The sequence below is a fragment of the Arachis stenosperma genome, chromosome 3 (assembly GCF_014773155.1).
Source record: "Arachis stenosperma cultivar V10309 chromosome 3, arast.V10309.gnm1.PFL2, whole genome shotgun sequence".
Taxonomy (NCBI): Eukaryota; Viridiplantae; Streptophyta; class Magnoliopsida; order Fabales; family Fabaceae; genus Arachis; species Arachis stenosperma.
Window position 1 is genome coordinate 64,118,746 of NC_080379.1, and position 12,812 is coordinate 64,131,557.

A 12,812-nucleotide genomic window follows, 5' to 3' on the forward strand; every position below is an offset into this window, starting at 1 on the left:
TAAGAAGAAAGGAGAATTGAATAGAAAGTAATGGTAATTGTATTGAAACTTGAGGTACAGCAGAGCTCCACACCCTTAATCTATGGTGTGCAGAAACTCCACCGTTGAAAATACATAAGTGAAAGGTTCAGGCATGGCCGAATGGCCAGCCCCCTTAATGATCAAAAGACCGAATGATCAAAGACTAAATAGTCAAAAGATTAAACTGTCAAAAGATGTCTAATACAATAGTAAATTATCCTATTTATACTAGACTAGCTACTAGGGTTTACATGAGTAAGTAATTGATGCATAAATCCACTTTCGGGGCCCACTTGGTGTATGCTTGGGCTGAGCTTGATCTATCCACGAGTTGAGGCTTCTCTTGGAGTTGAACTCCAAGTTATAACGTGTTTTGGGCGTTTAACTCCGAATCATGACGTTTTTCTGGCGTTTAACTCCAGACAGCAACATGTACTTGGCGTTCAACGCCAATTTACGTCGTCAATTTCCGAATAAAGTATGAACTATTATATATTGCTGGAAATCTCTGGATGTCTACTTTCCAACGCCGTTGAGAACGCGCCATTTAGAGTTTTGTAGCTCCAGAAAATCCATTTCGAGTGCAGAGAGGTCAGATTCCAACAGCATCAGCAGTCCTTTTGTCAGCCTTTTTCAGAGTTTTGCTCAAGTCCCTCAATTTCAGCCAGAAATTACCTAAAATTACAGAAAATCACACAAACTCATAGTAAAGTCCAGAAATGTGAATTTAACATAAAAACTAATGAAAACATCCCTAAAAGTAGCTTGAACTTACTAAAAACTACCTAAAAACAATGCCAAAAAGCGTATAAATTATCCGCTCATCAGGAACATCTTTGGACCATTATTCACATTTTAGGAGGCTGGCCATTCAACCATGCCTACCCTATTTTCATTTATGTATCTTCAACGGTGGAGTTTCTACACACCATAGATTAAGGTGTGGAGCTCTGCTATTCTTCGAGTATTAATGCAAAGTACTACTATTTTTTATTCAATTCATGCTTATTCTTATTCTAAGATATTCATTCGCACACAAGAACATGATGAATGTGATGATTATGTGACACTCATCACCATTCTCATTTATGAACGCGTGATTGACCACCACTTTCGTTCTACATGAAGACAAGCTTGAATGTGTATGTCTTGGGTTTCCAATCAATGATCTAGAACTTTCGTGGTATAGGCTAGAATCCATTGGCAGCTGGAGAACGAAACTCTCGCGCGATCTAGAATTTTCACAAATAAATTTCTGTTGTAAGTATAGCTTATAGACCGACAAGAATCCTTTCTTACAAAAGTTTTGGTTGTCACAAGTAACAAACCCAATAAAATTTATAAACCGAAGTATTCAAACCTCGGGTTGTCTTCTCAAGGAATTGCAGGGAAGTATGATTTATTATTGGTTATGGAAAACAGTATTTTTGAGTTTGAAAAGGTTTGAGCAAGTAGTCTAATTGACAAGAAAAATAAATTAATAACTAGAAAATCTCTTGGCAAGGTATAAGAATTGAAATTCCTATCCTAGTTATCCTTATCAGGTGTGTTAAAATTGGGTTTTAATCCTACTTAGTTATCCCTCATTAAATAAAGGAAAGTCAAGCAGACTAATTAAATTGATCCTCAAGTCCTAGTCAACTTTTAGAGCGATCTAAATCAATTAGCAATTGCCAATTTCAACCACTGCTGAGTTTGATAACTCAAGTGTTACCAATTAATTAACCAAAGCCAAAAGAAGAAAATAAATAATAAACAGAGCAAAACAATCATGAGTCTGAAATACCTCAAAGTATATTAATTAAGAAAATCCTAACATGAATGGTTCATAAGCCAATTAGGCAACATAAATCAAATACAAATAAAAGCATCAAAGTAAATAAAAGTAGAAGAGAAACATAAATTATTGAACCTGGTATGAAGAAATAATCCTAATGACTAAAAGAAATCCTAAATCCTTTAAGAGGAATCCTAATCCTAATCCTAAGAGCTAAGAGAAAGGAGAGAGCCTCTCTCTCTAGAATCTACATCTAAAACCTAAAATTATGAGTAATGTTTGAATGAATGATTTTGCTCCCCTCCCAGCCTCTAATCTGTGTTTTCTGGGCCGAGAACTGGGTCAAAAATAGCCCAAAAATTGCTGGGGACAAAATCTGCCACGTATAGGTCGCAGCTCATGCGCGCGTACGCGCCAGGTGCGCGTGTGCGCCAATGGCATTTTCGCTAATGTGCGTGTGCACGTGCTTTGCGCGTCCGCATCCTTAAACGTCAGGTCAACTATGAAAAATTATATATTTTTGCAAAGCTCTGGATGTTAGCTTTCCAACGCAACTAGGACCGCCTCATTTGGACCTCTGTAGCTCAAGTTATGATCGATTAAATGCGAAGAGGTCAGGGTTAACAGCTTTATAATTCCTTCGGCTTCTTGTATTCCTTCCACTTTTACATGCTTCCTTTCCATCCTCTAAGTCATTCCTGTCCTGTAATCTCTAAAATCACTTAACACACATATCAAGGCATCGAATGGTAATAAGAGAAGATTATAAATAGCAAAATTAAAGCCAAAGAAGCATGTTCTCAATCATAGCACAAAATCAGGAAGGAAAACGTAAACTCATGCAATTCGTATGAATAAGTGTATGAAAGATTGATAAAATCCAATCAATTAAGCACAAGATAAACCATAAAATAGTGGTTTATCAGCATCATTCTTGAGATCTGGAAAGTCTAAACCTTCTCTGTGGTATTCCGAGTAGGATCTGGGATAGGATGACTGTGACGAACTTCAAACTCGCGATTGTAAGGCGTAGTGACAGACGCAAAAGGATAGTAAATCCTATTCCTACATGATTGAGAACCAACAACTGATTAGCCATACGATATCTATGCATGGTATTTTTCATCCGAGACGAGCAATCTGACAGTTGATTAGCTGTACAGAAACCGTAGAGGACCATTTTCACTGAGAGGATGGGAAGTAGCCATTGACAACGGTGACACCCAACATACAGCTTGCCATAGAAAGGAGTCTGAAGGATTGGATGAAGGCAGTAGAAAAGCAGAGATTCAAAAGGAACAACGCATCTCCATACGCTTATCTGAAATTCCTACCAATGAATTACATAATTATCTCTATCTTTATTTTATGTTTTATTTATCTTTTAATTATCAAAACTCCATAACCATTTGAATCCGCCTGACTGAGATTTACAAGATGACCATAGCTTGCTTCAAGCCGACAATCTCCGTGGGATCGACCCTTACTCACGTATGGTTTATTACTTAGACGAACCAGTGCACTTGCTGGTTAGTTGTGCGAAGTTGTGAAAAATAGTTGAGATTACAATTGTGCGTACCAAGTTGTTGGCGCCATTGAGATCACAATTTCGTGCACCACTCATATCTCGTCGGTTTACGTTTATCGCTTACGCGAGTGATGCGCTTTTCTGTTTAACGCTTTGTTTTAAAATTTTCTTCAAAGGCTCCTCGTTTAAAATTTCTTTCAACTATTATTATGTATATATTTTATTTTTAGAGGTCGTAATACCTCGTCACCTCTGCTTTATGACTTGAGCATAAAGTTCTGTGTGGTAGGGTGTTACATCTTCTGGCAAAGTCTCCGGTACCATAGAGTGGCCTCAACACCATCTACAGAATCAGTACCTTTCTTTATTTGTTCTGCTAGTCTCTCTACATGTTTGTATAGCGAGTAATACCTGCCAATGAAATCATATTAAAAATTATTTATAACATAACAAAATGAATATATATTATTCCATAATCACAAAGGATCCTTGTCCAAACATAGAAAGAGTAGCTCCTATGTTGAACAAACAAATTGTCATCCCAGTTGTGCTTATGTAAAGAAGAGGCTTCCTACCTAGTTTATCAACAAGAACTATGGCAACCAATATGAAAATAGTTTTTTATATTCCAACAGCAACTGTTGCTGCTAGAAGCTTTGAATTGTCCTTGATCCCAACAGCTTTGAATATCTCAGGACTGTAATGTACTGTTGCATCAATTCCAGGAATCTGCCGAAAACATTGGATACCACATCCTGTGATTAGCATCCGACAAAGCGAAGGAGAAGGGAAGATCAATTCGCGCCACACCGGTTTGTCCTTCTTGGAAGGAACTCCAGCAGCCTGCTGAATTTTTGCCAGTCTGTCATCTACTTCTTTCTCATTCTCAATTCAGCAAAGCTAATAGCTAATATTAGTTTAGGTATAATCTAAAATTAATCCACAAACATGGTTAAACTAAACTTGTTTGACATGATCAAACTTCTATGAGCTCATTGATAGTAGTTTGGAAACCAATCATCTAAAGTTGAGGCAAGGCAAGGCATGCCAGACCTAGCTAATCAAATGTCAGATGGAAGTTTCTGATAAAGAGTTTTTGGCTTATGTTTTGACCCACTAGATTAACCTCAACCTTAGTTGACAAAAGGAACTATTCAGGACAAGCAATTTCCCTCCAGGTCAATTTTATTCACAATAAAGTGATATGAGAAAGTAATTTCCTAGCAACCAGTAAATTAAATAGCACTTCATTCTTATGGAATAAATTTTATTTTTGTTTTTTCACAGACAACAGCTTTACCATACTTTATGATGAGATAAAGAATATGACATAATAGTCTTGCTCTTTTATATCTAGGCTTCCTTCCTCAATGAAACCTGCAAGGAGAAACAAAATAGAAATAAATATGTAGGGTTTCCATATTCAGAATTGCACAACTAGCCATATGAGCAACAGGAACTTACAATTCTAGGTGGTAGTGCAAGATCAGCAGCCCGGTCTATTTTAGTTCGCCTTAGAACTATATTCTTTAAAATTTTGTTCTTAAGTAGTATCATAGCTCTTCTTCCATAATCACCATATCCATACGATTGAATTGGTGTGGCAACATACTAATCAACATTAAACATGAATAATAAAGAGCATGTTAACTTGTCAGCTAAGACTCTGTACAAATTTGAAAAGAATTGGCAACATAATCTCTGTCACACATGGTAAAGAAAAAATTAAATCAACAAACTGTAAACTTACTTTGTTTCACCAAAAAAAATGTCTAACAAAACTATGACCACAGGCTGAACATTGTTTAGAGGAGCTGCACAAGGAGGCCAGGATATTAAAAATAGTTAACAATTCTAGAATATCTAGTATTGAAGAATGTACAATAGACATATGCCTATGAAGGCAGCACATGCACCCAACACCATATATATTAACATAATGATGCAAGTATTTGAAAAGTGTAAAAACAACAGATGATAATGCTTATCAAATCCAGATATCATTTTTGAATCTAAGCCATACCTGTGATCAAGAGCCTGGCAATCACAGTCCTTGCAGAAATAATAGGAATAAGGAACTATTTGCAGAAACCGAACCTGCATAATGGCATTCTACGTGAATTATGTCCATGATGAGACATAAAACTTAGCTTTCAGACTTGCACCAAACATCTTATAGGAGGAATTTGTTCTTGATAAATTATATAAAAAAAAAGAAAAATAGATGATAGCCCAAAAAGATTCTAGTGTTACCAGAAAGTACAGCTCTCCAACACGGTTCTACAGGGGAGTGCCACTAAGCGCCCATCTGTATGAAGAGTCTAAGGCAAGAACAACTTTTGTAGTGTTACAGTGTCTCGACTTTATGTAGTGTGCCTATTTTTCATATAAAGAAACAGATCAATTCAGATATCACAATGATGATTTATAATATATCGTTTGCAAAAAATAAGAAACACAAAAAATGTAACATTAGAGTTATTAGATCAAAACCTAGGCTTAAGTGTAACACCCTAACTATCAAAAGTTACACTTCCGGCTGCACCACTCTGATAGCTCGGGTATTACGACGACTCTTAAAATATTTAGTACTAAAATATGAGCCTGTTTAATACTAAAATCGAATATTCAAAACATGCATCCATACGTTACAATACAGATTACAATACTTTCAAATACTATATATATATATCATACCAATATACAAACTTCACATATCAAAACTCCTATCCCTGTTGCAAAAAATTGCTAAAAATAAAGGCGATGGAAAAATAATAACTAAGATAATACAAAATAATATCGAATAAACAGAAAATGAATATAACTCTTCTGAAGCTTCATCGCCCATATCCTGAAAAGGGAAAAATCCTGTAGGGGAGTGAGAACATCGTCCTCGAAAGGGTTCTCACTATAGGGTCACAGAATTGCGATAATAAGATGCGAAAATAAGACCGTTTTTAAAGTACAGTGATTAATAACTGCCTTATGCATCTTTTCAAAACCAAAGATTTAATATTCAAAATCTGAAATCCTTTCTAAAAGGGAAAACTGTTAATTTTCTCATAAATCCAAAAGCCTTTTTAAAAGTTTTTCCTAGACAGTATGAATGACTAAAATGTTCCATGCATAGGTTCATTAAGTATATGCTGAACCAGTTTAGTTTTTCATACTTTTCCAAACTGAGAACTCAAATCAAACACGGCCTTTGGCCCATCTCGTAATCAACCACGGCCCTAGGCCCAAATAAATCAATCCACAGACACAATAATCACACCCAAGTAGAAGGTTTAAGTAGTTATATCAAGTTGAGCCATTAACAATTAAGCATAATTATTCCCATAGGCAAACTACATATACAATAATCACACCCAATCAATGTCACATAGATGCAAATGATGCATGCCTGTCCTACTGGCCATGAGCTCACGCGTCAGTTATGTTCAGACCCGACTCGAATAAGCGGGATTAAACCACCATCCTTACCTGTAGGTTTCATAAATAAGCGAGATTAAACTACCATCCTTTCTCGGAACACGAAAACGGGATTAAACCACTATCCTTACTAGGTACACAAAACAATATGCAAGCGGGATCACACCACCATCCTTGCTAAATAATTTATCAATACGTGAGCGGGATAAAACCACCATCCTCACTACAAGCGGGATAAAACCACCATCCCTGCACAACGGTTTACGTTCTGAGCAAGCAGAATTATACCACCATTGGTGCACAAATTCCCACACTTCGTACAACTGAACCAGCAAGTGCACTAGGTCGTCCAAGTAATACCAGAGCGAGTCAGGCTCGATCCCACGAGGATTGTGATTTGAAGCAAGCTATGGTTATCTTGTAGATCTTAGTCAGGCGAATAGGAGATGTAGGTATGTTGTGTAAACGCATAAAAGGAAATAAAGAAATCTTAACTAGGTTGATATGTTTGCAATGATAAGAAGATGGTTAAGGATTGGAGATGCTTTATCCTTCTGGATAACTCTGGTCTTACTGTCTTCTTCAACTGTGAATGATTTCTTCCATAACAGGCTGTATGTGATCAACGCCGGTTGAGAGGTCACCAATGCTCCTCTAGATCTGAACCCAGGGTTAGTGTGGATCCATTCTGATTGAGGATGAAGCTCCTGCAGTTCATTCTCTTTAGTGATCCTACTCAAAACGTCACAGACAAGGTCAAATCTTCCGGATCAGAGAATGCTGTGCCTTTGGATTCTAGCCTCTACCACAAAGACTCTAATCTCCCCATACTTTGGCTGAACTGGTGTCTCAAGAAGTTAGCTATCTAAGAGATGTATAATCAAGCTAGTAGTTCAATGCTTTCCAATTACGTATTCACACGAACCCAAAAAGAACAAGGATGGTTGTCAGGCACGCGGTCTTAGAATGAAAAACGAAGATACATCTTAGAATAGAGAATCAAACACAAATTGAGAAAGAACAGTAGTACTTTATTAATCAATAAAACTCAGCAGAGCTCCTCCCCTCAACCTAGGAGGTTTAGAAACTCGTACTGATAGAGAATACAATGATAAACTTGTAAAGTGTCAAAAGGTCTTTGAAGATCATGTAAAATATCCCTTAAATACTAAACTAATGACTAAGGATTACTTAAAAAGGGTAAAATAGTCTTTTAGTGCTAAAATCCACTTCTGGGACCTACTTGGTGAGTGTTTGGGCTGAGCATTGATGAGATCCACGAGCTAGGAGACTCCTTGGGCGTTGAACGCCTGCTAGGGGGTCCTTCTTGGGCGTTTGAACGCTGGCTTCCCCCTTGTGGGCGCTAGACGCCTACACTGGGGTAGGTGATTGGCGTTGAATGCCAGTTTTGGGCTTTCTATTCTGAAGCAAAGTATAAACTATTATATATTTCTGGAAAGCCCTAGATGTTAGCGTTCGATAGCCGTTAAGAACGCTTCATTTGGACTTTTGTAGCTCCAGAAAAGCTCTTTGGAGTGCAAGGAGGTCAGATCTAAAAATCCTCCTCATATTCTCAGTAATATCCCCAATCAATCAGGCTCAATATCTTATCTTCAAAAATCATTCTTGGCCCATTTATTTTCAAATAACAAACGTATTCAATTCACCTATTGCCAAAAATCACTTTTCAAAACAGTGCCACTTTCCACATCTGTTCAAAACTTCCAAACAATTTCAAAACCATGTCAAATTCAAAATCTCTTTTGAAAGACTCAAAATCACTCATTTTAAATAAGGATTTGGTGATAAAATTCCTCAGTAGAATCTCAAGACTTTAGGAGAGAATAACATAACTCATTTCCTGAAGTTCATTGAAAACCTCTAAAACTTTAGCTTCTTGACTTGAATAAATAAAGTAGAATTCAAACCCAAAACCAAGTAATGTATCAAATATTCCGACCCAATTTTAAAACCAACTTACTTAATAATTTTCTTAATAAGATAAGTTCAAATATAATTCATTTATCAGACATTCAATTCAAAGCATAATTCATTATTTTTGAAATAATGCTTCGAGCAAAATCTCAGATTTTATAGAAATTTCGGCAGCATCTCCCTTAAAACATAGACTTTGTCACCCTTTTCGAGTCCCAACCAAACCAATCCTCAACTCTTTTACAAGGGATTCAAGACTAAATTAGTTTCCAATAAGTAAAATTCAGACTTCAAATACTAAAATCCTTTCAATTCAAAACAACAAAAACCTCCATTTTGTACAAAATCAGACATTATTTCAAACAAATAGACAACCATATTTATACAATACAAATCAGACAATTCATAAGACTTACATAATCACCAGAAATGCTTTTTGCACATCATATCTATTTATAATAATTCCAACTTTAAATGAATTAGTTTTTATAGACAGCCCCTACCTCGACAAGTCGAAACCATAACCTAAAACGTGCCAAGGAAACCTTTTCTCTCAACTCGAAACCAACAGCAACCACAAACTTAGTCCCTGATCACTTTCACAGCACTCAAAGCAACTTAAAAGCGACATGCATTGCTCAGAACATGACCCTACGTTACCAAAACCTCAGCATTTATAACCAAACATAACAGAATACTAACGCAGGGGTTTTGAAAACATAAACACTTACCAAAATAAGAAAAACGAAACAGCAACGGTCTTTGAATTGATCTAACAGCAGCCTCGACAGCCATCCCAAACTACAACGGTGACAAGAACTCTGGCGACAGCGACTGTAACAACCACGCAGTGTTAAAAATTATCCTGGAACCCGAAAGAACTGAAACCAAACTTAAAATCCCTTACTGGCAGTGGTCATCAGTGACCGCAGCGGGGTTCTCCGACAGTAGGAGCTTGGTAACGCACCCCCCTTAGCGGCGATGAGGCTCGCAACAGCAGCTGGGCGCAGTGGCAGAGACAGCTCCGCGACGATTGTTCTCCTCCTACGTGGCTCTCTCTCCTTTTTGTGACAACGCCGGCGAAGTTGGTGGCGTGCAGACTGGCGATAACTCCCCACAGACGGCAACTGGGTAGCGCGACTCCTTCCTCCAACGCGGTCCTCTCCCTCGCCTCAGATCTAATCCGCGACGGCGTAGGGACAGCGGCACGACTCCCTCTCCTCGCGGATCTGGTTCGCGCTCCTCCTCCTTCAATGGCAACACACGATGGCAGTGACGGGTGGTGGGCTGGACGCGGTTGGGCGGTGACGCTACAGGCTTAAATGCCGAGCCTAAGGCCGACAGTGGTGGCGCAGCTCCTCCCTCTTTTATTTTCCTTCACCGATCTCCCTTCCCCTCTGCTCTCCCTGTTCCCTCTGTTTCCTTTCTTTCTTTGGGTGTGTGTGTGTGTTGAGAGGGTGAGGAAGAGTGACGGAGGGTACTGGTTGTGTGTGTTATGTGTGTGGGTTGGGGTAGCTAGGGTTAGGTAAAAAAAATTAGGGTTTTAATTTGGGGATTTTGGGTTTTATTAGAGTATGGTAATTTTAATAAAATTAGGGCATAGGATATTAATTTGAATTCTAATTAAATACTTAAAATTACTTCAAAAACATTATTTATTGTATCGAAATACTAATTAATTTAAAATCGAATATTTTAATTGAAATTATAAGATCATAAGATTAATTTTCTTTATTTTTAAAACTTAAAATTCTTATTATTTCATAACTACCACTTTATAATCCAAATATAAAAAAAATAATTCAATAATTGTATAATTGGATAAGGATCTTAATTTATTTCAAATTCAATTAATCAAAACTTGCTTTAAATATTTTTTAATAAAGTAATTTCTGAAATTAAAGTTAGAAATAAATAATCGAATTTGAAATTAGTTTTCAATAAACCTTTTCAAAAATTCTGGGTCTTACATTAAGTAACAAGTCATTAGCTTTAAAATAAAACAAAATAAACTGTAACCATAAGTAGGAGATAGCAGATTAAAACTTTGCTTGGAGATATTCAAACAATAAAGAAAACACCCTCACATGTGTGGAAATAAGGGAAAAAGGGAAAGGTACAAAATAACTATTTCATTAGAAAACATCTTATGAAAATTAGAAAGTTAAAATTATAGAAGTAAAATAGTTCCATTAATCTTGATCATAGTATGCTATCAAAACTCACTTCATCCAATATGATTCGCTGCTATTTTACAGCATGAAGAAATGATTTCTCCCTGTCAGTGACATCTAAATCAAGTCATAATATAAAAACAAGCAAGTACAAGTGTACAACACTTAATAGAAAATTTTCCTAAACAAGTCATACATATAGAGTGCTCTAATCTTGCCAATTAGAAAATTCTAAAGTTGGAGCAAAGTAAATTATTTATTCCACTTTCTATTTTGTCAATTAACGTGTCAAAAATATGACTAAATAGAGCAACAATTCAAGGCTTATTTCCACTGCATTCAAGCTAGAATCTTCTCATTCTTTGTCCTTCATAAATGGTTTTCGAATCGTAACATTTCTTTCTCCTATGTTTCTCCCTCACTCTTGACATGCAAGTTGTCTATCAATTGCAAACAAACACTTTTGACTCTTTGTCAGAGTCCTTACTTGCTAATTTTAGAGAACTAAAAGTACTTATAAGATGAGATATATGAATTTGAGTGGTTTTTTCATCAATTTTCTTATCAGGAACAACTTTCATGAAGAGAATCAGAAAAAAAAGAATGAAGTATGTAAAGAATATGGTATCCTTACAAGAAGAAATAGAAATGTGTAATCAACCCACCTAACAAGGCAGGCCAATCTCTGAAATATATCTATCAACAAAACACTTCTAATAAGACCATTTACAGAACTATATACGAAAGCTGAGAAGTTAAAAAAGAGGAAGAAATCCCTTTAAAAATTCCATAAGCTCCTAACTCAATGTCTTCACCATAAATTGAGGGGGAAAAAAAGAAATAAATGTTGATGAATGGTGTTCAACATAAATATAAGGATTAAGAACAAACACCTTTTTGAAGAAAAGATTCAAGCCCAGTTTTCCTGAGTTCATTCCATATGCTCCTAACTCAATGTCTTCACCACCATGACCTTGGCCACATGGGATCTCAAATGATTCCTAAAGAAAAAAGTTCATCAAGTTAATAAATATAGTTTCATCTTAATGTTGCATATGCCATCTACACGTACTAATTCCTAAGTAAAATATCCACAGATATTTACTGCTATTCTATTTGCTCTTGACTTGCATAGGATTGAAGAAAAAGCTGATCTATGATGCATGTAGAATTCAGAGTGTGTAAAATAGAACAATAGGAGATATTTTATACTCTACTCATAGACATTACTGTATTGCTCATATTTTAGACTTAAAGCCATATAATTTTCTCAGTAACTGAAAAAAGAATGAACTAATTGAGCAACAAAATCTACTCAATCAATATTTCAAAATGAAAATAAAAATCCAGAAAACTGAAAGTGATAAATTCAAAAATTAACCAAATCTGAGGATAGGTTCTCGATATTCTGGAACGGGAAAATTATATGAGTAGTAGCAGATCTAGATTTAGAAGTGTAAGAAGGAAAATGAAGGAGAAAGAAAGAAAGAAACAAAGCAAAAGAAAAATAAGACAAAATAGCTATGCATGCGTAAGAGGACATCAAAAACAATAACAACTAGACGACAGAAACCATACCAGGACTAGAACGACGACAGTGCACTGCAAAGTTCGAGGAGAGGTGGTGAATTGAACGAGATGCGAAAAAGCTCAGTAGAAAAGCTCAACGGAAATGGCAAACAGGAGGAGAGGCTAGCGTTAGTGTAGCAGCAAATAGGAGAGTGATAAAGGCGTGGAAGAGATTAGGGTTACCTGTACAACTGAGGCGAAATCGAAATGGGGCGATTTCTGCACATTAGGGTTCGATACGAAGTGACACGAGCAGCACACGAAGAAGAGCTGGGAGGGGGTGAGACGAAGCTTTGGTGTGATAGAAGTTCGGTGCGACGACGGTGCAAAGCAGAGAGGCACCGCTGATGGAGCATTCGGAGGAAAGGCCCAGAGG

At 36.7% G+C, this 12,812-nt stretch overlaps 1 long non-coding RNA gene and 1 pseudogene across 1 annotated transcript; both read right to left on the minus strand.

Moving 5' to 3' along the window:
* The window catches only part of LOC130966206 (probable NAD(P)H dehydrogenase (quinone) FQR1-like 1), a 37,699-nt pseudogene extending 32,270 nt beyond the window's left edge, over positions 1–5,429 (minus strand).
* Positions 5,430–8,746: 3,317 nt separating this feature from the next.
* LOC130967356 (uncharacterized) lies at positions 8,747–11,752 on the minus strand. Its single transcript, XR_009081324.1, has 3 exons — positions 9,601–11,752; positions 9,425–9,527; positions 8,747–9,344 (listed from the first exon to the last, which is right to left on the minus strand). It is a non-coding gene; the product is annotated as an uncharacterized LOC130967356 (long non-coding RNA).
* Between the last annotated feature and the right edge of the window lie 1,060 nt (positions 11,753–12,812).